Here is a 24708-nt window from a genome sequence, read left to right as displayed (position 1 = left end):
GTTTTTGGACGACATTTTCTGGCCTGTTATTTTACAGGACAACAATGTGTGCATAGACAAGGTAGATGCTGTCTTAAAATCTACATGTTCTGTCACTAATGGGAAGTACACTGTGCAGATACTGACACAGCAATCTTTTTTTTATAAATTCACAGCATCAGCATGGTGAGCTCAATTTCACCCCCCTAGGGCCACCAGTTGAATAGCCCTGCTAGCTACAGGTATGAGATACAGACGTTGAAGTATCCAAAGAACCCGAATGCATATTAGAACTGACACCTGTGGAGCATGGAATTATTTCTGTAACCTAGCTCTGAAGGACAGAAACCCTTTATTTATGCAGCCATTAATTCTCAGGTACATGGCCAGGCACTGCATCAATATTCCCCAGGCATTGTGTCTTGTTCATACCCGTTTCGTCTCAGTTTACCTTTATTTACCTGTTCAAATGTTCTTTTTAAGTCTGTGTTGACTGCATAGAAAGAAGTGAGGTGGTTCGGCAGGCGCCGGAAATTTGAAAATTGCTCGCGTTTACTGGGAAAACTGCCCACCGACATCGACCGTTTTGTGAATGCCATGCGGTGAGCAGCCCATACTGGCAGAAACTGGAACGGATTCAAACCGCACGCTCGAATCATATTCAGTTACACGTAAACAACTTGCCAGCAACTGCCAAGTGTCTCTGCCAGAAAGGAGACAGCTTCAAGTCGAGGGATCTCAATGCAATTTCAGTCGATTTCTAAGTTAAATTAAAAAATAGCCAGCTTATATTTATTATAGGAATCTTTTTTTTTTTGTCATAAATTTATAGCCCTGTAGATCAAACATGTTGAAACATACAGCACACTTGATGATAATATTGATATAATGTCAAAGGATGAGAAGGAGAGTTGGTAAATTACATTTTTATTTTCTTCTCTTCTCTTTCTCCTCCAATCCACTTCCCCCCTTTCCCATTCCCCACCTCCATCCTTCATCTTTTTCTCTCCTTATCACTTTATATTCCCCCTTCTCTCTCTCCATTTATTTCTCTCTCTGGTTTACTCTCTCTCTCTCTCTCTCTCTCTCTCTCTCTCTCTCTCTCTCTCTCTCTCTCTCTCTCTCTCTCTCTCTCTCTCTCTCTCTCTCTTCTCTCTCTCTCTCTCTCTCTCTCTCTCTCTCTCTCTCTCTCTCTCTCTCTCTCTCTCTCTCTCTCTCTCTCTCTCTCTCTCCATATTCCACTAGCTGAGTCTTTTTTATTCTCCACTTTAAATGAAGTATCGGATTGCGATTCCTCTCTCATGGTCTCTGCCTGTCGATTGTCTTTCATGCACTAGTTTTAGCTCATTCGCCGTCCTGTGTGGAGCAGAGAAGATCAGCACACGCAGGACTGTATTCTCAACACACTCCCATGTGTCTTGTAAACAGATGAAAAAGAATACCGCCGGAATGCAGGCCCATATCTGAATTACCATGCAGGGCGAGCGGTATGTCTGAACTACAGAAATAGAAATATAGGGCCACATACACGACAGGAAACGCCTGTAGCAAATTGGAAACATTAATGACATTGACTGCAGACAGTACCCAGTACAGTGGTCTGAATTTGAATGCTCGGTTTGTAGAAATACACAACCGGTGACTCAGAAAGCCTCTGGGATCCTTTATAATATTGGTTTAGTGTTTCCAATTTCTGTCTGTGACCCCAGAGAGAAAAAAAACTATGTATGCAGAATGCTTAATCAAATTTTGCGGTGCATCAGTATTATTGGGTCAAAATGTTTAAAATTGAGATCGGGCATTTTGAAGGAGAACTTGTGATGAATGAGTAAGCTTGTGATGGAGGTTTTTGTCGCGAACCAAAACGGTGCACTCTCTTACCCTCTCCTACTTAGGATGCACATCTGTCAGTTTTTGATGTTTCAAATGAACTATAATGCATCCCGTTTATTGCAGATGTTCGCTTCACTCACCGAGTCTGTAAGTCAGCATTAGAAGAAATGAGCCATGGTTCTTAGCCATATTCAACCTACAGGTCCAAAGAAAACTTGACAGTGCCTTCCAAATAAATTCCTTTTATACTCCCAACTCAAGTTTTTATAGCCGATGAATCATAAGCTATTCCAGGCGAAAATAAAAGATAATATTAGCCGCATACGTTGCATGCATACTTTAGCAAGTGCAATATTTAATTTAAAGACATCGCAGTCTGACGCAAGTTGCCAGACTCATGGAATTTCCCCTAGCCGACTAGGCCATAAATAACTGACCACACACTGTTTCTGTCTGATGGTAATATCCTTGAAACAGGTTGTGGACATTAGGTTTGTATATTCTTTGGGTTATAAGCGAGCATTTTAGCCATTAATGAAAATTAATTCTTAAAAGCCTACAGCACTCCCCAGGTCAAGCCCAAGAAAACTGGTAATTGCGCTTAATTCACAGAACTAGATTTCAGTCACAGCCCTGCTTGTTCACTGAATTGCTTTGTTTCACGTTAAAATGCAAACTTTACAAGAGGAAATTTTTCTAATTAATTACTGTGTGGGTGCAATAGCTAATTCTGTGGCTCACTGGGTTAAGACACCACACTGCGGTGTTTGGATGGAGTTCCACGGTCTCATTTCGAATCCGGACCATGCCACTGGCGACTGCGGTCGGCAGAACCATAGGGTGACCTGCCGATTGCACCACCCAGGGAAAGGGAGGCTTTAGTTGATTAGGGGTCTGGGTGTTTAATCATTATCAAGCGTCCCCTGCCTCGTTCGTTGGGCACCCGTCGACAGCATTTCAAAGCCGCATATGAAAGGTCTTCCTCTGACTCCACTCTGCGGGAGCTTAGCTGTCAAGACTCTTGTCAAGACTCTCCTGCCTGAATTGGTGGTGGGGTTTGTACATGAAGTTACAGGCAGTTGTGTCATGTTCCGGTGTTCCTGTCTGCGTTTTCCCTGTTGGGCCGCCAGATGGCGGCACTTCTGTTTTGTGTCCTGTTCCCCACTGTTAATTGTATTATTGGTTGTCTCGTTATTCCATCATTGTTCCCACCTGTGTCTTGTTATCCCCTCCTTCTGGTTTGATTGTTTTTTGAGTTCACCTGTGTCTTGTTACCCCTTGTCTATTTAAGTTCTCTGTTCCCTTGACTCGGGTGCTGGTTCCTTGTGTTTGTTTCCGATGTTTCAGACCGTATGTACCTGCTTGTATTTTGTGCCTGACTGTGTTTGTTTGACCTTCCCTTGTGTTCTGCCCTGCTTGTGGTGTTCCCGACTTCTGTTTGTTTCAAACCGTCTGTACCTGCCTGTGTTTTGTTTGACCTGCCCTTATGCTCTGCCCTGCCCGTGTTCTGCCCTGCCCGTGTTCTGCCCTGCCCGTGTTTGTGAGTTCCTTTTGTTTTCTGTTTTATTTCGATTTTTTGAGTTTGTGTTTTTGCCCTTTGTGGCCTTGTCCGTTCCCTGTTTGTTTGCCTGTTTGTTAGTAAAATCTTTGTTAATTTTCCCTTTTTGAGTTTGTCTTTTGTTCCTCTGCGTTTGGGTCCCCCCTACCCGTACCGTGACAAGTTGTGCATTCCAAACGAGGGTGGGAAATGGAAATGCTAGGTCCCCTATTAGGTGCCAAAGTTATATATATATATATATATATATATATATAAAAAGCAAACACACACAAAAGAAAAAAGTAAAACTATTTACAGATATGTATCTCAGACAGGAGGCCCTCAGGGGAATAATGTGATACATTATCACAAAGCAGAAATTCTTGATGTTATCTACAGCTAGTCCACCTGTGAAATGCATCAAACATAACGCCACAGCAGGTTAAAAATACCTTACTGACAGAACGGTTTGGCCTGAGAAAGAGAGAGAACTCAGAATTAATTAATGCCTTTGATAGTTCTGATATAAGCAGTTCTGCTGGAATTGATCAGAGAAATTAAGTTGCGTGTGTGTGTGTGTGTTTAACACGCTCTTCTCCCTCAGTACCTGAACTGTACCTTGTACCTTGTATGTTTTTAATACTTTTATTCATAAATTGATGTCTCTCACAGATCGAGCACTGAGGTACATGTGCGCGTTGTGGGTGCTATGAAAATAAATACATATGAATTCATTCAGAATAAGAAAAAAGGTGCCAAGTGTACTCTGCATAAACATAATCCAACAATGTTTCTAGCAAAAATGTATATTTATTGTCATAGCTTAACAGTGCAAAAGGGAAAAGTGTATGTGCTAAGCAACGAGACAAGAGCAAATGTTTTTCCGCTACAACACGCAAAGTTATTCAACAACCTGTATATCTGACTGTGGAATGTGATTTGCAGTGTACAGTATGTAATGTGTAGTTACTGTATGAATGCTTAATCGCTACATCAAAGGAAACGATCGATGCCAAATTCGAAGCGTGCCAGCGCGGTGGTGATGTCAGTTAACTCCTGTTTCGGGCGGAGCACTGCCGTTGTGTCCTTGAGCAAGTGTTTTACAAGAGTGTCCTCACGAGTCTGTTACCCTTCCTACCCCAGACATTATGAGAGTTCACGTGAGTTTTTGTTCCGAAAGAGCAATTGTCCAGAAGCGCACGTTGACTGCACTACAGTATCAGTCCATCGAAACGACCATAAAATCCAGTCCACATAACCTGTGTTAAAATAAATTTTGGCATTAAAGCCCTATTGCCTACTGACTGATGATGCTGTGGATCAATAGAGAGCATTTCACCTCAGTCCTGCTTTCACGTCATGTAGCTCCTGCTAAGTGAGCTGAGAGTTATAATGGAAGCGAATGGGGACAGCCTGTACGCCGCTCCACTCCACAGTGCACGTTCAGCAAACAGAATTCCACAGCAGTCTAATTCAAGCCATTATTTCACAATTTTGAAGCCAAATTACTGTTAAATCTTTTTATTACCTGGCCAGGTATCACTTTGCAGCACACAGCAACCTTTCACAGAGAACTGTGCCCAAAAAACAGGCGGGAATGATGATAAAATGTTCTCTATCACTCAAAAACAGCACGGGTGACTGAAAAAGTGGCTAGATTTCAAAAATCCAAGCCTATTTTCAACTGTCCCTTGATGTATATATATATAGGAAACCCTGAAATGTGCCAAACTCCTGGTGCTTTATTGGTATGGGGCATGCCCTGCCAAGCCATAACTTGGCAGATGGCATACCTGCAAAAGTATCTGGACACCTCTTGGTCTGTGGCTGTTTTTCATGGCTTGGGCTAGGCCCCTAATTTCCTGTCAATGCAAGTTTTAATGCTACAGCATACAATCACTTTCTAGATGATTCTGTGCTTCTTCAACAGTTTGGGGAAGGCCCCCTCCTGTTTCAGCAGGACAATGCCCCCGGGCACACAGCGAGATTCATACAGAAATGGTTTTGTCGAGAACAGTGTGGAAGAATTTGATTGGCCTGCACACAGCCCTGACTTCAACCCCATCCAACACCTTTGGGATCAATTGGAAAGCCAACTGCGAGGCAGGCCTAATCTCCCAATCAGTGCCCGACCTCACTAATGCTCTTCTGGCAGAATGGAAGCAAATTCCTGCAGCAATGCTCCAACATCTAGTATAAAGCCTTCCCAGAAGACTGGAGATTGTTATAGCAGAAAAGGGTAGACTAACTCTATATATATATATATATATATATATATATATATATATATATATATATATAATATATATATATATATATATATATAGGAATTACAGCACTTCTTATACATAGTTCCCCTAAAATGGGTGATGTAATGAATGTATATATATGTATGACATATATGCAATCGCCCCATGACATGACACATGGATGACATATATGCTCTGGAAAACATACTTTTTTCCGTTATTCACTATGTAGACAAATCCAATCATTATTTTCTGCTTTATTTCTATTTTACCACCCTGAATTCATTCTATGGAAAAAAATAAAAAATGAGCCAGTAACGTTGCTAAGAACACACAAAGCAGATCCCGGTGTCAGATATGCTCGAACGTCACGCTGGGGTGCTTAAAAAGCTTGACGTGAGGGAGCGTAAACCTCGTAAAAAAATGATATAATTGGCTTTATTTCAACGTTAGGGCCGGCATCAATCAAACAAGATCTCGGCGCTGAGCCTACCACCTCGATGGCTATAAACACAGCAGGCTGAGCGGTCTCCAAGTTTCCACAGCCAGATTTTCTGAGTGAAATGCATTTGCCAAGTCATTTCTTTCCCGGATAAAGGTAGTTGTATTCTTTAAGCCCTGTTCTACGACCTACAGCTCTTACTTTAGAACATAACACCAAGAAATTCCCAAAAAGTAAACAAATACAAATTTAATGCATAGACACTATCAGAATACAGCCTCCGTTGTCTGAAAGATTAGTTCAGTTTAGGCAACATGTACAGCTGTCTGGTCTTCTGAATGTCTGATAATACTGTCAGTTATTTCATATCTGTGGTTACTACTCTAATTATGTGAGGTTTATTTGCCAGTAAATTACATAAAATGCCCAATTGTCCAATGTCATGCTCATCTACGTATTTGGTGTCTTGTAAATTCCAAACGAATTATATTTGGACCAGTTGCCCGAACCATTGACATTGTAATATTAGATTATGTTTCCATCAAACTCTCTTCAAGCATGTCCATGGCGCACACACACACACACACACACACACACACATATATCCAGTTTAAATCCACGGTGACTTTATGCAATGTAAGTCTTCACATATGGTATGAAATTGTCTGAGGAATAATAACATTTATGGGTTTTTGCAATGTGTTCCCTGGGACTAATCATTTCATGGGTGAGAAAGGAGGTTTCCCGTGAAACACACACCAATTCTGTCATCTTCGAGTTCACTGGAATATCCCTGTTTGAAGATTACAGGGACTATCTGCGCATGTTGAATTCCATACGTTAAATGGACCACGCTAAGCTAGCACGACGAACCGGTAGCTGTCAGTGCTAATATTATTTCCCTTCTTTATCAGGAACACTGTTGCCCCAGCACATTAAGAAAAAATAAATTTAAATTATGTAGACTGGGTGTGGGTTTGCAAGAGATTTCTGTGAAAATAAACACACGCTTAAATGACTGCAAATGAAATTTACCAGAGGAAATCCTTTGGGTTATTAGTTATTATTAGTTGATATTATGGTTATTAATTACGGCTATTATGTTTAATGAATTCCAATAGTTAATCTGAAAAACCTAACCCTAAAATTTGAAAATATTTTGAAAAAGATAAAAATACATATAGAACCAAACGTATTCAAATAGCAAATGTTGCAAATGCCAACAGACCATATGGCACAAACAGATCTCACAGTTGGTGCTAGCTCAAATCTCATAAGGGATTAACATTATTAACATTTTATCTCCATATTACAGATAATTAATTAAGGTGTTATTAATTAGTAGTAACTAATATTAAATATAACAGCTTTGAAAACAACAGAACAGATTAATAGTCATTAACTAATTAGAAGTAGCTTAATGATTCACCTATTCAGATTTCTTACAGTGCAGCATCACCTCATTCAAAGTTGTGATTCTCACTACAGATAGAGCTGTGTCTTGACTGAAAAAATAAAATAAAATAAATAAATAAAATTAGTGCATTCATGTGACGCACGCTACCACATTTTACCCAGCACACAAAATAATTCTCAAAACATCTTTTTTTTTTTTTTAATAAAATCTGACCTGGATACCAAGTGTTGTTTTTAATTTATTTATTTATTTATTTATTTATTTTTACTGAAAGGCAGGATCTTTCACCCTGTTTTCGAGCCATCCAATGAGTGAAGGGACACACACACACACACACACACACACACGCACAGCTATGCTTTGAACGCCCTCGTGTCACGATGTCGGCCCCCGGTGGGGGGGTGGGGTGGGTGGGGGGGGGGTACGGTGCACGGTTCCCAAAAGTGTGGGAACGGCGTGGCGCTAATGTTTATCATGTGACCTAATCACGGTTAACGCGCGGGTCAGACTCGGGGGGGAGTCTGGGGGGACAGAGGAGAGCGATGGACTAATTAGGACCAGACCAGCCCGCCGGGTGTCCGGTTTCAGGGGAAACGAGGAAATATTTAATCAGGATCCTGACCGGTGCGATTTATCACAACTGAACGCATCGGTGTAGCACAGCAACAGGAAGACCAAAGACAATAAAACAGCAGAATTATATAGATAAATACACAGTGAGCTCCAAAATGTGTGGGACACAGACATATTTTGATTGCTTTGGCTCTGCACTCCTCAGTTTTAGATTTAAAGGAACACCTGTGAAGCCATTTGTCCCAGACATTATGCTGCCCTGAAGAGGGGCCAATGCATACAAGTGCTGTTATTTCTACATGGTGAATCTGCAATTTAGGTACGTATGCATCGTTTGATTACAAATAAAAAATTACGGAGGTCAGAGTCAATTCAAGGAAAAAACAAAACATGTCCCAAAAATTATAGACAGTTCTGCTGTTTGTGTGTATGTGTGTGTGCGTGTGTGCGCGTGCGTGTGTGTGTGTGTGTGTGTGTGTGTGTGGGTGTGTTTGTTCTTACTGGTAAAAGTCCTTTTGGACTCCACAGTTCCCTTACAAGTCTATTGGGGAGGGTTCTACACCTCTCAGCCCACTTGTTGGTCAAGATCCATTACATCCGTGACCACGTACTTCTCAGAGCTAAGTTTTCTACCCCGTACCCTCTTCCTTCCTTTTTCATTTACTCTGAAAGTTCCAAGGGGGGGTTATAGGAAAAGGCATCGGGTTACCCAAAATTCTCATCGAAGGTGGACTGCGGTCGGGATGCGAAAAACAGGCAACAACCCCCATCGCCGGGGCGGTTTTTGTGGCCAATCGGTCTGCGGCAGACCCGTCCACCCGCCGAACGCGGTCGGAGGCTAATAGCCGCGGTTAGCCCTCTAAGGTCCGGAGAAAGGTTACGTTACACCTTCCTGCCGCCGTGAGAGTGTGTTTCAGCGCCGGGCCTTGACCCACCCAACCCCTCTCATTATATCCAATATCAACACCGCCGCTGAGATTCTCTTTCTCTGGCTTGCCCGGGAAGTAATTTTTGCGTGTGACGCCACCCGTCCTCCCGAGCTCGTTTGGAGCTGGGATATCCTTCCTTACCCCTGGCCGATTGAGGTTCACAGGCTCTGACTGTGTTTGCTCTGGCAAACGGCGAGTTTTTCTAAAATGATCTCATTTTGAATTATAGTTTCGGGCCCGCAGGACGAACTGTTCTCATTTGGTCCCGATAGGAAAGGCTATTACCCGTCTAGTCACTCATCTTTTCCATGACAGGTTTTGTAGAGCGTTTAGACTCTCTTCCACAGCATCACACTTCGCTCATGACCGAAAGAGCAGTCTGACAGTATTAATAACTCACATTTATTTAAATTACACGGCATTCATTTCCTGCATCGGCCAAGCTCACAAAACTGTCAATCATTATCTTTATATGCACTTCCACGGTGTGAAAATAAATATTCTTGTGACTTTTTATTTGAAGAATTCAGTGACAAATAATGAGAAAAATGTAAATAATGAAATTATAAAACTATTAAATGTTTAACATATCATTAATCATGAATGTAAATAGAAATTGGGAAATAGTAAATAAAAAAAATTATTAAACAACATGATGGAAAATAAATACTCAAAAATATTTGTAAATGTTTATAAGTATAGTAATATAAAAATGGCAGCAGAATCCATCCAAAGCTGACATATGATGTCCCTGCTCTGCCTTGCAATGTTAGCACAGCCAAACATACCGACCCCTCTGCGTGTGAGCAGTCCTACAGACCATAACTCAACACAGAATGAAATTTCAGAGCAGGCTGTCGGGCACATTTATCACGGTCACAGCTGGGGGGGAGGGGGGGCGGTGGCTATTACACTACACTAGTGTATGCTTACCAGTATGCTCAGTGGGGTTATACAGTGGGTTCTTCATCAAGGAGGACTTTGCATCTACACCATAATTAATTTACATTTGAACTGGACTAATTACAAGTCATTTGCTTGGGCAGGGATACACCCTGGACAGGTCGGCAATCTATCACAGGGCACAGACCATTCACTTGCACACTCATACCTACGGGCAATTTTGAGTGCCCAGTTAGCCTAACCTGCGCGTCTTTGGACTGTGGGAGGAAACTAGAGTACCTGGAGGAAACCCACGTGCACATGGGGGACATGCAGACTCCACACAGAAAAGGCCCAGGCTGGGATTCGAGCCCAGGAGTTTCTTGCTGTGAGGCAACAGTGCTGAAGAATAGCATACAGGCCTGATACAATAACTGCAGAGCCGTTATTGTCAGGTTTGTTAAGACATACGCGTTGACATAACAGTACTGATTCAAAGAGCTCACCCTAACTGCAGAGTATAACACCCCCCAACCATATTAAAACAGGGGGTCGCCAAAACACTGTGGAAGAAGTTGAACTGATAGCACCTTTTTCATAGCTGGTAAATGTATTTCAGTTTTTTTCTTTATTTTTTCTTGTTCTGTGCTTGTTTGTTAGTTTATATTGGCATGTTCCAGTCCGTGCTATAGAAAATGTGACAGATATTATATAGTTCTTCATTTGTTTGAGCTTTCAGTACTCAAGCTGATATGATGAGCTAGTTCAAAAAAAAAAAAAAAGAGTCTGCATCAACCAGTGGCTAAATTGCTACTGCTCAAAGCGCAATCATGGAGAATTGATCTGTCGGTCAGGTAATTCATTCTCAGCCTACGGGCAGTCGGATAAGACGAATGAAGACTGCTTCACTGACCTCCCGGAGAATTCCCCCGGGAGTCTGCGCGCTTGTTCAATCCTCTCCATGACTTTGTACTCTCACTTGCTTAGAAAACTGAGGTGGGGGTGGGGGGTACGTGTTAGTCGGGGGGGGGGGGGGGGTTCCTATAAATCATTTGCACAAGTGAGCACTGCTTCCATGCCGTTTCTCAGGAGGGGGTGGGGGGGGGGGGACCCTCAGCACCAGCAGCTGAATGACCTTGTTTGCCTTAATAATGTTAAACTGTTACTTATTGATTGAAAATGCAGCGGTTCTCAGACCTTGAGGTGTTTCATCTGTTTCTACTTCAGGCTCTCTGGGAGGTGGAGGGGTGAAAGTGGAGGGGTGGGGGGGTGGGGGCAGGGCTAAACCCTCCCAGTCCCATGGTCCTGCTAAAGTCCAGTGCTAACCTCCCACCCCCATTCGCCTCATTCCTGTCCCGCCCTGCTGAAGTCCACGACTGACCGCAGCCCGCTCAAGGAGGACCTCGGTCCTGCTTTTTGACCGAATGTAACAGTCCCTCAATGACGGGCCAAAAAAATAATGATACCATTAGACACAATGTCTAATCTGTACCCTCTTGTCTGAGGGTACACAAACAGCCTAGATGGGCTGGAAAACACACAGACACAAACACGCCCACGCACACACACACACACACACAGAAGCTGTTAACAATTTCAATTCCTTTTAATCTCGGTTGGAAACGGTCTCTCTTTCTCTCACATTCTCTCTTTCACTCTTTCTCTCTCTCTCTCTCTCTCTCTCTCTCAGAGGAGGCTCATGACACCCACCTCCTCCAGGGCGGGCTGGAGACGTACCCTGCCCCCCCAAAAGCTCCTGAACCAGGGAGACCCACGGCAGACCTCCCCTCTGATCTTCAAGGGTGTTCGTTTCCGCCCCCCCCCCCCCCTTCTCCTCCTTTCTCTCATTCCCTCGCTCTTGGGATCTTAACCCAGGAAGTACTCTCACCCCCCCCCCCCCATCCCTCCACACACCCCAGGGCTGTTTATGTGGGAATGTGTCCAATTAGAGGTCAAACCACCATAATATGCAAACTCAACTCCCCTTGGAATCCCCCTAGTAAAGCTGCTTCATAAAAACTTTGGGTCACGTTAAAATATGCAAAGGTCATGCTTCGGCATTTAATTATTTGTTAATTTATTGGCTTACCAATCATTTTCCCTCTTAATTAGGATCCGGATTCTACTGTTGGTATTTTGCTTTCAGCTTTTACATTAAAAAATAAAATAAAATGTGTAGATCTTAAATCATAGTCATAGTTTATTTATAACAGCATTGGCTGACATATAATAAAGATCATAAAAGAGTACAACTCTCCTGCTCCAGGGTTCAGAATAATCGGTTCTCATGAATTAAACAAAGCTTGTTAATATCTGTGTTTTTTTTAAGCAAGAGGGAAAAACAACAGCTCTGATATTTGCCTGTGCAACCTGTTTAAGTGTGTTAATCCACTGTAACATCGTGTGCATGTTCTGTCTGATGTGTACTTTTATGTTTTCCCGAGCTGACCTCATTTCAAGGTTCAACTCTGATGCAAGCTCTAATGCAAGTGGAGAAACAAGTCATTTGAAGAAATCCATGAGTAATAATAATAATAATAATAATAATAATAATAATAATGATAATAATAATATTGTCCCTGAGTAACGATGAACCCAGATCACAGCTTCTCAAGAAACTTTTCCATAAAAGTGATATCAGACTATTCTGATTCCTTTTCTCAGAGACAAATATAAATATTTGCACACAGACAGATAAGGCTATCGGAGCGCATTAGATACTCTGGCGGAGACAGTGTCCAGTGTTCTTTCTTCAATGAAAGAAAGATGTGGTACGAATGTTTAAAAAATCCATAAATGGGCAATGTTTTGTGGCACAACCAAGAGGACCGTTCTCCTCAGAGAAACATCTCCCTCTTCAGTAAACGTTCAGATCTGGTCTGTCACCATGGTTACGGGCTGCTAAAAGCTCATTTGTTTTTGGTCACCGAGAAGAAATTCAACTTTTTAAATTTGTAATATTTCTTACATTTCTTACTGTAATTTGAAACAGGAATAATCCTAACCCTTGTCAGGATCGTTTCTTAGTCACACACTCCTGCCAAACACCTGATTCACTCACGATCCACACCCTCGTGCCAGAATCAGACGTATAATTAACATAGTAATCATGATCATTACCATGAACGTCGTCATCGGTCAGAATCTTGCGCAGTGTTTTCGTGACCACACCCAGTTATACCTTCTCTCAGAGAAGCCCTGAGAAACCCAGTGGCGGGTTTCTAAAATTTCAGCACTTCAATACTTTTTGCTGTATTTGACATTGATTCCGAGTAACCTTGCTAAATTCATAGTAGCTGTGAAGAAGGTTTTCAGTTTGACACAATTCCTGACTTAAAAAAAGACCAAGCAAACTTTTAAAAATGTATTATGTTCCTATATGACCAACCAACATGCCGTTGGACAAAAGCTTGATATGTTCTTGTTATATTGTAGGGCCTTTTTTTGGGTGCTGCCTTTCGACCCTCTGAAGGAATGTTCAGTGTCTACGACCCTGGCCTTGGGGTACATGGGGTACATTGCAGCCCCCAGGAGGATGGGGTGGTGGGGGGGGTGGTCACTTGGACATAATTAATAATGCCATATTTAGGAACAGGGAGACAGAACAGTGCTGGAGGCCAGCGAACAGAGAACTGCACAGGTGTTCCGTGCTTAAAAGAATAATGATTCTATACTGTGACGTCATAATGCCCTAGAGCCTTGGCAACCTTGTACTGTTTTTACACTGTATAATGTCCATTGTTAATTCAACTCTACCAGATTTGTTAGACATGAACTAACAATGTTAAGAGTTGAATTAACACTGGACTTTTTACTGTGTAGGAATTCCACCCGCCCCATGAATAGACTATATCTTCATAGTCTTCATAAGCTGTCTAATATTTATCTTAAGTATTATTAATGACATAATTGCCTAAATATAATAGCTGACATATTATATTTAAGAAATGAAAGGAACGGCCAAAAAGAAAAGGCTTTAATCGCGGCCCTTGTTGTTGGCAGTCCTCCAGTGATCCCGAAAGCCGCCATCTAGAGAGCACGCCGTCATACATCATCTGTCACTGATGCTTGTGCAGACGAAAGACAGGGTACCTCAACAGAGCATGAATGCTGCACAATGCCGGAGCTCGTTTGAAACAAGTAAATTAACAAATTAAAACAGCATGATTAGGCCAGATCCTCATTGATTGCCTTTTGCTGCTTTTGGGAAGATAAACCGTGTGACTGAGTGTGTTTGCCATACATGTCAGGCACAACAACGGCTTGTATTAACCATAACCCGCCTTATGAAAACAGACACCCTTTTCTGGTTATTCCTGTGCCAGCAAGAGAATGACGGTTTAGCTTTTTTTCAAGCATTCACTTGTGCCTTTTTTTGGACATAAATTGAGAAGAAGCTATTGCTATTTTGGCTGAGCTAGTTCAGACACGGATGTTTTATATATTTAATTTCGAAAGGCACACAGTGGCGCAGACACGCATGTTTTATGAGCGAGTTTGCAGACGCATTATGAGGCATGATCAACGCATCGTCAGTGTCTCCCCGAACCAGCCTGCTTTTATTAGACACCACCTGGTTTTATTAGGCACCGTGACTCATTGCCTCATAATTCCTCATGCGGAAGCAGGGACTCTCGGCGAAGCTGGGAGAACAGCCACCTCATGCCTTCACACGACTGAAAGTTTTCTCATAAACTAATGCCCACAAGGTATTGTGGGGAAAAAAAAAAAAAAAAACTTTATTGACCTGTATAATATAAACATTGCACCCTCTTTGCATTGAAAACATTGTAAAAAAATAACCCAATCTCTGAAATCTGAAAATCTCATGGTTTTGGGGGGGGGGGAGAGAAGCATGATGGGGGGGGGGAGGTCGTCCCTGCTATGACATACAGCAGGGCCTCGCCTTCCTGCTGTGTCTAGTCCTCAGTATGGTCTGTACCACTGCCTGAGGTCTCGTCTCCAGAGCTAGTCCACTTCACTTAGGGAACAGTCTAGTGCACTACAGCTCGATCAGGCAGAGTGAACGCTAACCCTGGTTCCAGCGTTTTGGGCTTTAGCCCTGGGAAGAAAGTAAGGCGCTGATATTCTGTTTTGGGAAAATTTCCCTGCATCAGTGAGAATAAAACAGACGCGTAAACCAGAAGGAACACAGGAAGCTTCTGCATGGAGAACAGACTGTTTGGCCAGAGCCGGCATAAACACTCCACACAGTTGTTTAGGGCCACATCCATCCCTGAGCGACATAGTTCAGGGTGTGTGTGACTTACTGTATGTTGGAGCACTTTGGGGCCACAACAACACTTTTGTTCAGGGCCACCAAAACCCTAGGGCCGGTTCTGCACTCATCCAGGTTCACCATGCACAGCCAAATTATTCATGTAAGATCAATTCTGATAGGCTACATTGTACACTGATGGAGTACATCTTCATCCCCTTGTGTGTGAACACGGTTAATGTTGAACTAGCACTGAACATTGCAGCGTGTACAATGGCCACAGTGCCCCCAACACTGTGTTAAGCTCGGCCTTTAACACCCTGAGAGTTTTCAATCTTGTTATCTTTGCTCAGGTCTGGACCATCTGCGGGTGAGAGGTTAGGATCAAGGGCCCGCTTTTCAGAGATAAAGATGAGACCTCTCTCTCCGATGGTCTTCTCTCCCTGGACGTTTCAGACTTCTTGGCATCCTTTTGAAGTAGGGGAAGGGAGGGGGTATTAACTCTGGTTTCCTGAGCAAATCCCAAACAGGCCAATAAAATTTACCCCTGTCTAAATTTACCCCCGGAACGTCTATCTGCAGAATGTTGCAGAAAAGACGCTCGGAGGGTGTTTTAATTTTTTGTATTATTTTTCACGTCTGCTCCTGTCTCACTGCGGCAAATGTTGACTCAATAACTGAAGGATAGAGGGGAATTTTCGGGAAGTCCAGGTGGATATCTGGCCGGCCCAGGAGTTCAGACGGGAAAGGGGGAGGCTGCTCGACTCCGGGACGTTCCCTCCGGGCGTCTGGACCGAGGCGGGGCGGGGCGGGGCTGGACGGGACAGGCCCTGGACCTGGCACGTCTGATTCTCACGTGCCATTACTGCCCGGCGGAGACGTGGAGAGGAGCCAATAGCGTCGCAGGAGCCCGACGCAGGAAGCGGCCAAAAGGGATTCTGCTTTGGTTCCATGGGAATTAGGCAGCCACTTAAGCCCTGGTGCTCAATTCAGGGAGCACATCTGTTAAGGGGATGGTGGGATGGGGGGGGGGTAGTGAGGGGGGGCAGAGAGGGGTCCTGGAAAACCCCATCTCACTGAGAGACCTTTGAGTCCCCAATGAAAATCTGAAGCATTTGGCTGTTATTCTTGGGTCTGCTGATGTCAACGCTAATTAAAACGGCAAACTTGATTAGTTAGATATCAGCTGTAACTGCATTTGCTGTAATGAAGGCTCAGACAGACGGGGGTGGGGGAGAGGTGGGGGAGGGGGGGACGAGGGGGTGGTGAGCGGTGGGGGGCTGTCCCTGCTGTAGGTATTGCACACCACGCTGTGACTGACTGCGTGTTTTTGTTGTGTAATTCCATTACAGGTATCTCTGTCTAACGAGATTAGCAGCGAGCGTTGGGAATGCAGAGGCACTGCGGTTCGATTCGGCGGCAGGAAGTGAGTCGCCGTGGCTTGGCTGCGGGTTCGGAGTGAATCAGGCAGGTGAGCGCGCGGGCGAACGCAGATGGCGGGGGGCGGGGGGAAAGTGACTAAGTGGGAAGGACGGGCATCGCAAGACCAGCCGCGATTCATCGTGCCAGGGGGTGACAGACGGCTTATTCAAAAAGGGGGCGGGGCGAACCCGTCTGAAAATCGCAGAACACGCCTGAGGCTGACTCTGGATCCGTGACATCACTCGCCGGGGCTAACAGCCGGCCACCGTTCCGTCGCTCGCTTTTCTCAAACGATCGGAAGACTTCCCGTCGCTCCGACTCGAAAGTGTTCACGCACTCTACACTCTGTCCGGTCAGAGACATTCAAACCGTCAGAAAGGTCCTATACTTCCTAGGTTGACTTGAATGGTTTTTTTCCAGCCGGAAGGAGGTAAATTCGGGAACTCTCACATGACGGGAACACGGTATTCGACCCTGGTCTGAAACCTGGGTGCTGGGGCAATGAAGGCGCCAATATCAGCTGTTGAGACTGATCAGAGATCAGTGTGTTGGAGCGACATGAACAGCGCAGTACCAGTTTCAGCTGCTGAAACTCAATGCCACTGATCTGGGACCTGTGTGCTGAGGCCGCTCGGACGATCCGCGTCTCGGCGGGTCACATGACCAGAAGTTGGGCGGCCTGGTCACCTCGCAGTCCCGGGGGAAATCTGCTAATAACGCCCTGCGTGGGATAATTCTGCCCCAGGGGCCTGCTTCCACTCACAGGGCTCCCAAATTCATTAAACCCCTGTGTCGCGGTCTGGGGAATGGGGGTGGGGGGGCAAGGGGGCGAAAGAAAACCCTTTAGGCTTCCGATTTCATTCGCGCAGGGTTGAAGTGGAGGCCTTTTAAACCCGTAAATCTGCCGCTAAGAGGAGGCAGCAGACATTTGCGAAAGCCCCGAGGATATTTACATCTTGATCTTGTCTTGATTAGCGCCGATGCTTTGGCTTCTCCGGCCTGTTTCTGTTTCCCACACACCCAAATGAAGTCAGCCGTCTGCAGCCAGTGCAAATGGAAACACTGCCACCTTCTGGCCACTGAAAAGATCCCTCAAATGCCAAAGGGCGTCCATGCATATTAAAATAGCTTGTGCTTGACAATTTATAGAGCCGACTACAAGCCCAAAATCACCATAATGTAAATATTTACATTACTTCATATAAGCTTGACTGTGGTTCTGGGTGATTGTGTTTTTCTGCAGCTGATGAGGGGAGACATGTTTAAGAATGTATTTAGCAATTATTTAACAGGCATTTAGCAGACACTTTTATCCAGAGCACCTTCCACAACGTTCTGCATTTTTTTAAACATCCATTTAAGCAATTAGTTATGTACTGAGATGATTCAGATTTAGTGTTATATCTGTAGTGTTTTATCTGGGGAATTGCACCTGCAACCTCTGTGTCACATTTTCAGTCCCATATGCATTACACTACACCACCATAAATATTTAACTATCCGTACACTAGTGGACAGAAATAAAGTGAATGGCAGTATGAACCATTCCACAGCTTTTAGAATTGTTTTTACAACATCCATTTACACAGCTAGATATGTACTGAAACGATTCAGATCGATTGTTCCATCTATAGTGTTCTACCAGGGAATCAAACCTGTAGCCTTCGAGTTATGACGGTCTGAGCGCAGAGCACATGCCACCATCGTCTGTGTCAGGCCTCCACCGCGGTTCAACTCCAAAAAAACGCCTTGGTGAGGACAGACTGTGCCGTCTCACGTTCGGATCACACAGAGCACACATCAAAGCTGTGGCTCGCACAAAGCTAATGGGTAAATGTCCTGAGTGGCCGGCAAACACCCGTGGCCACCTCCAATATCTGAACTTAAAAGCATTAGACTACTTGAAAGGCCACTGAAATAAGAAATAAGATGAAAAAGATTTCTGGACTAGCAGGCTGTTATACAATCTACCATATAGTATACAAGGACAAAAATGAGTTATTATTATTATTATTATTTTTTATTTTATTTTTTATGACTCAACATAAGCTGCACATCTGTTAGATTTTAGGATTTCTTTACCATGTTCCCATGTTCGTGCCCTGGTGATCAGATTATTAGTTATTCATTATGATAATGTAGACAGAATTTAGCCTCTGTGAGAACACAAACTACAAAACGTTACACAGTTCTCCGGTATGCATGCAGTATTTTGCCAGTTGATTATCGCTCTGTAAATACTGAGTAAAGTATGGCACGTTTCCCATCACCACCAGATGGTAGTAGAGATCTCACTGAATAAATGGTTGGCAAGAGAAAAAACAACCAGATACCATGTATAGGCTAATCAGGTTTCCTCCGCAGATCTATACTTTGGCAGAATAATACAAATAAAACAAATATTTAAAAAAATGTAAAATATTAAATACGTAGGCCACTTCTCGAATACTTCAGTGGTTAGTGGACCCCCCTGAGTCTTAATATCCTCAATTTTGAATATAATTAGCCAGTACCTACTACAGCAGAGAGTCTATACATTATGTCTACGTGTGCCAGTATAATCAGGGCCATTTAAATAAAATGTTTCATTGCACTAATTCAGCATGGCACATCGCTCCATCCACCTCCTGCCTGTCTTACAATGGGGTTCTGCCCACGGGGGACTGTCTGGACTGGGAGGCGGCCCGGTTCTGTGTGAGGTGTTGGCGGTCCTCGGCGGGGGACTGTTTGGGCTCGGAGGCGGCCCGGTTCTGTGTGAGGTGTTGGCGGTCCTCGGGGGGGGACTGTTTGGGCTTGGAGGCGGCCCGGTTCTGTGTGAGGTGTTGGCGGTCCTCGGGGGGACTGTTTCGGCTCGGAGGCGGCCTGGTTCTGTGTGAGGTGTTGGTGGTCCTCGGCGGGGGACTGTTTGGGCTGGGAGGTGGCCCGGTTCTGTGTGAGGTGTTGGTGGTCCTCGGCGGGGGACTGTTTGGACTGGGAGGCGGCCCAGTTCTGTGTGAGGTGTTGACGGCCCCCGGTCTGCGGGTGGCGCTGTGGGCTTCCGCGGCTTCGGCGAGGGGTTTCGCGAGGGTTAGCGGGGCTTTTTGCACCTCGCGTTCGCCTCCGCTGCGTCGGTCGCGTCTTTAAGGAACAGGCTGTTAGCGCCCCAGCCGGGGCGGGGCGGAAGGCCGGAGATGGGGGGAACGGGAACCCGCGAAACCCCGTCGGAGGTACGCCGGGACCGCGGTGACGTCAGAACCGCCGCGATTCGGACGGCCGAGAAACGCGATTTTACACCTGCTTTAACACCCCAGCGGCTCACCGCGAAAAAAGTTCACCTGCGCCTCCAAAGAGACGCGAAGAGCCGCTCGCAACTTCGCTGGGTCTTTTTTTCCCCGCAGCGCATACACAGGAACTGCGAATGTGTGCGAGTAGCCTGGCACCGAGTTCGTTTCATTTCCCTGCGTGCCAGAGGGTGACCTTCACGGCTAAAACAAAACTAATCTGCAGACCGGCCTGCGTATCCAGCACAAACAATGAAGGGGAATTTTTAGTTTTGTCTGAAATCCATTTCTCATACCACATTTGAGAAAGAAAAATGAGAAATAGGCCGACAATTTTCAACGGGCAGGTAGGAACTGAAACATCCTGAATTCAGGGACGCAAGAGAATTCCTCGTGTCCTCCTTTGATAGGGAGGTGTTTTTTTAATTATTTATTTTACTGGGGAACAACTAGAGTTTCGCTGGTAATAAAAAAATACCATAGATTTCCATTAGCAGGCAGCGGTCTTGGGAGATTTGAAATCCTTTTTTTATCCACACAGCCCACGCCCCCTCCCCCCCTCCCCCCCCGCTGGTCTCTGCGTTTCGGCTCCTGTGTTTTAGCGTTTGGGCGGGCAGGTACCTCCGCTACCCCCCCTCTCCTCCCACCCCGCCGGGTTCGCATATTCCGGGAATCCTATAATATGCACCATATTATGGGGGGGGGCAGTACCTGGAGAGTTGGGAGGGGGTGAAGAGATGGGAGAGGTGGCAGAAAGAGAGAGAGTCTCACAGGGGGAGGAGGGGGGAATTGAACGTTTCAGTCTCCACGTGAGATGAGTTCCTGATAATGGGTGTTGGTGGACCAGTAGGGGGCAGTGTTTCCCCCTGGAAGGTACAGTAATAGCCAAACTGACACAGAGAGGCTGAGGGGAGCTCAGAACCTGGCGATCAGCTGGATGAAATTCTCAGGGCTTAAGTGCTTACGTCGCCTCGTTGCCCCCCCGGCCAACTGACCAATGACTGCGCAGTTTACATACACATACTGTACGCCACTGACCTATCAACACTTCCTCTCTTAACACATTTCAAGTGACTTTATCAGCTAAAAGGGGAAAGACGCGCCAGTCATTTTGTCTCTGTCTGTTTATATCATTTGGATTGGATTTTGAGGAGAAAAAATAGAAAAAGCCCCTTAGCTGGATGTAGAGTATACGTATGTAAATGCCCTGAAATTAAAGCTGATTGTTAGTACTTTTGTCTCATATTCATCTTTTGATCTCAAATACAAATGCTTTAAGTATATAGAAAAAACAACAATCTTCACTGTACTGTTCCATACTTTTATAGAACACTGGGAAAACCTGATTGACGTATATGCCCTAAATATTATCTACTGTAAAGATTGCTATCCATGCTCTACTTCGCTGCAAAGTAAAGTTCTTTAAATGGATGGCATTGAATATTTTCAAGTTGCTTGTTACTGATTGTTAAATTACCTGACAATCCAAAATATCCACCTCCTCATCATCACCCACCTAATGCCAAAAAAATAAACCAAACAAGAAAAGTACATATACGCTGCCTACACACTATATCAAGGGCCTTGTGATGGCTAATAATTGGCTGTAAAGGGTTGCTTTAGTGTTATTAATAAAATATGAAGTGTACTTATGTACAAAAAAACTGTACAATCTGGCAATGGACAGAGCACGAGAAAGCACAAATCACCTGCTCTCTCTCCCTCTCTCTCTCTCTCGTTCTGTCTGTTGATACATTACATTTCCAAAGGTATGTGGACACCATTTATAAGTAGCGGTTTTGGCTATTCCAGCTACTCCTTTTGCTAACAGGAGCATAAAATCAAGTCCAGAGCCATGCAATCTCAATCATATAATGCCACCTTTCCACCAAGTCAGTTCATCAAATTTCTGTTATTTACCTCCTCACCTGCTATTCACCCCTTACCCACTATTCATTCCCCCAACCTGCTATTCATCCTCTCATCTGCTATTCACCCCTCGTTTGCTATTCATCCCCCCACCTGCTGTTCACTCTTTCACCTGCTATTCACCCTCTCACCTGCTATTCACCTTCTCACCTGCTGTTCCCCCACTCACCTGCTCCATCCCAGTGCTGTGGGATTCCTGATCTGAGCCCCCTCAGAAGCCCATCCCTCCCCCAGGAACAACTCTCCCTGGGGACCAGGACCAGCAACAGATGCAGGTTACCGTGGCGACGGTATAGAATTCTCATCTCTCTCTCTCTCAGAGTTTTTAAGGGGTAAAACTAAAATTGAAGTAGTTTGAACCAAACAGGTTTTTCTTTCTAAGAGAACTGCAATGCTATAATGTGGCAGTATAACATATGCAATGTTTGAGTATGACATTCATTATTATTTAAAAATATATATTTTGTATTTATTATTTATTTGTCTGTCTGGTGGGTTATCCAGAACACATTCTGCATACATGTTGTGCTCTCAAGGGTGAATTTTTAATTGTTTGGGGCAATGTCCTCCTTGCTGAACATATTCTTTATTTCTAGTGGAAGGATCTCCTTCGCTATTGAAAACTTATTCAAGAGAAGAATTTTCTGTCCTCTTCAAGCAGTTTAATGATACCTTCACATATATGGAGGACGAGATCCTGTCAGTTATCAGTCCGCCCCAATCCGGTTACCACTCTGCAACCACAGTCACAATTATAGCCACCAAAATAATACTTATAAATATAGCAATCTGTAAACTGACAGCTTGTAATTATTCACTTTTTTATCGTGTCTAAGTAGTTGTTGATTTTCAGAGACTAAATAACATGCCTTCGTTGCAAATTAAATTAATGACATGGTTCCATTTAGGGGAACACAGCACAGCTGAGAGAGAGAGGGAGGGAGGGAGGGAGGGAGAGAGAGAGAAAGAGAGAGAGGAGGAGAGAGAGAGAGGGGGGAGAGAGATTGAGAGAGAGAGAGCTCTAACTAAAGCCCTAAACACAAAAAAAGAAGAGAAAAGCTCTGGCAGTGAAGTGGAAAATGTGAGGAGCTGTGGCATGAAAAGACTGCGGTGTCTCGCGGTCTCTTGTCCGTGTCCCTCCCGCCTGGCGGAGGCGATCCACTCAGACAGGGGGGGTAAACAGTGTGCAAATTGCTCAGGGAGCGTGAAAATGCCCCCCCCCCCCCCACACTCCCCCCATCACAATGTACCCCTGGTGGGACCTTTCACTGCTGGCACGTGCGTGCTGGGACCCCTGGTGGGGGGGGGGGGGTGGGGGGCTGCTGCTCCCTCCTTGCCCCCATCAGCCATTCACTGGTCCCTAGCAGGGGTCACAGGTCAGGAACGGGTGGGGGGGGGGGGGGGCACCAGTCTCACGTCCCGCTCGGCTCATCAGGGCATCATCCTGTTCGGCTTTGCCGCTAAATAAGCACGAGCTAACTCAAGGCTCGCTCCTCTGTGTTTTTCGGATAAGGGCAAGCGAGCGCCACCTTCCCCACTCCAGCTTCCGCTCGAGCGGGTACCCATTCTGCTCAGGGGTCAGCGCCACACCAGGCTATTTTTCGGGCCAGTGCACCTTTTCTGGGTGTTAGGAAAGAGGGCAGCGTTGCCCATTTTGCATGATCTGCAGATCAGTGCCCTACGGAGTCATTTCCATTACATCACCGCCAGTCCAGGAAGGTAAGTGATTTTCAGCACATTACTTGGAAAGGTTATCCATGCATGGTATTTGGGCATTTCTTTCAGTGCAATAAGCCTCACTTGCCAGGCTCTTAGCCCGACAGTACTATGAATCTGCCCAAGTGGGCACCATGATGTAAGGTTAGTCCACCCTAATTCAAGAGAGTGTGCTGTGCTAATAAACCAATCATCAGTCACTTCTTCTGTAGACCTGATGAGTGAATCTTGAGAGAATTCTAGTCTTACCCAGACACTGACCAAAAATGCCTAAAACTTTCCAGCTTCTGGATGGGCAATAACCATGGTGGGAGAGGTTATGATAAACTGAATTATTTTTAAACGTTTATTGAAAGAATGAAGACCTAAAATAAAAAAATATATTCAAATGTCAAATGTCCAATAATATTTGGAGGCTGGAAGTATAACTAGTTACTTCCTTAAATTCAGAAAGCATACACAAGCATGTAGCCTCCTCCTGTGTGCGTGTGTGTATAATAACAGTCTTGTTTTATGGGTCAAATACTCATAAATTTGATTATACACACATGAATCGTCATCTAAATACATGCAGCCATTATACAGTGCATCATAAAATATCTCTATTAAGTGTGATCTGCACATCAAAGTTTATATTTGTTGGCAGTGAGGTTAATGTGGATGTGAGCTATAAAGGCCCTCTCTGTTGAGACCTCCTGGCTTTACATCCGCACTGAAACCAAGCATTTGGAGACTTGGAAGTGCAGTCTGCATTCATCGGGACGCGAAGAGCAGACCCGCTCATTTGCGGGGCTGACTGCGCTGCGAGATGGTTCTCTTCCTTTTTTGAAAGGAGCGTCTCCGTGACGAGTGCGCTGAATCCCCGCGCGCTGCAGAATGTAAAACAAACATCACAAGCCGGACGTTTTTTTTTTTTTTACTTCTTTACTTTACTGTGTGAATAACTGAGACGGCTTCGCCCAGCGACAGACAACGGGCTGCTCACGAACGTCTCTGCTGTACGGCTGCTTTGACAGCACAGAGCCAGTCGCTGTGTTACCCCGAGTTTATCTCTGTGTGCGTATGTTTGTGTGTGTGTGCGTGTGTGTTCTGTGGTGTGGTGTGGCGGGGGGGGGTGGGGGAGGGGGGGGTGCATACACTTGCAGAGATAACAGATAAGAGATTCCCTCTTATGCTGTATTTCGAAAACAAAAAAAAACCCACAACATATTTAAAAATTAATTTCATGTTGAAAAAATTTTCTGCGTGTGAAATCCCGAGCGAAAGCCGCGGCTGGCAGCCGTGGAGGTTGCCGTTTCAAATCCCGAGCAGGATCTCTCAGC

Source organism: Anguilla rostrata, chromosome 2 (assembly GCF_018555375.3).
Source record: "Anguilla rostrata isolate EN2019 chromosome 2, ASM1855537v3, whole genome shotgun sequence".
Lineage (NCBI taxonomy): Eukaryota > Metazoa > Chordata > Actinopteri > Anguilliformes > Anguillidae > Anguilla > Anguilla rostrata.
The sequence above is the reverse complement of the archived record's forward strand: the minus strand, read 5'-3'. Positions refer to the sequence as shown.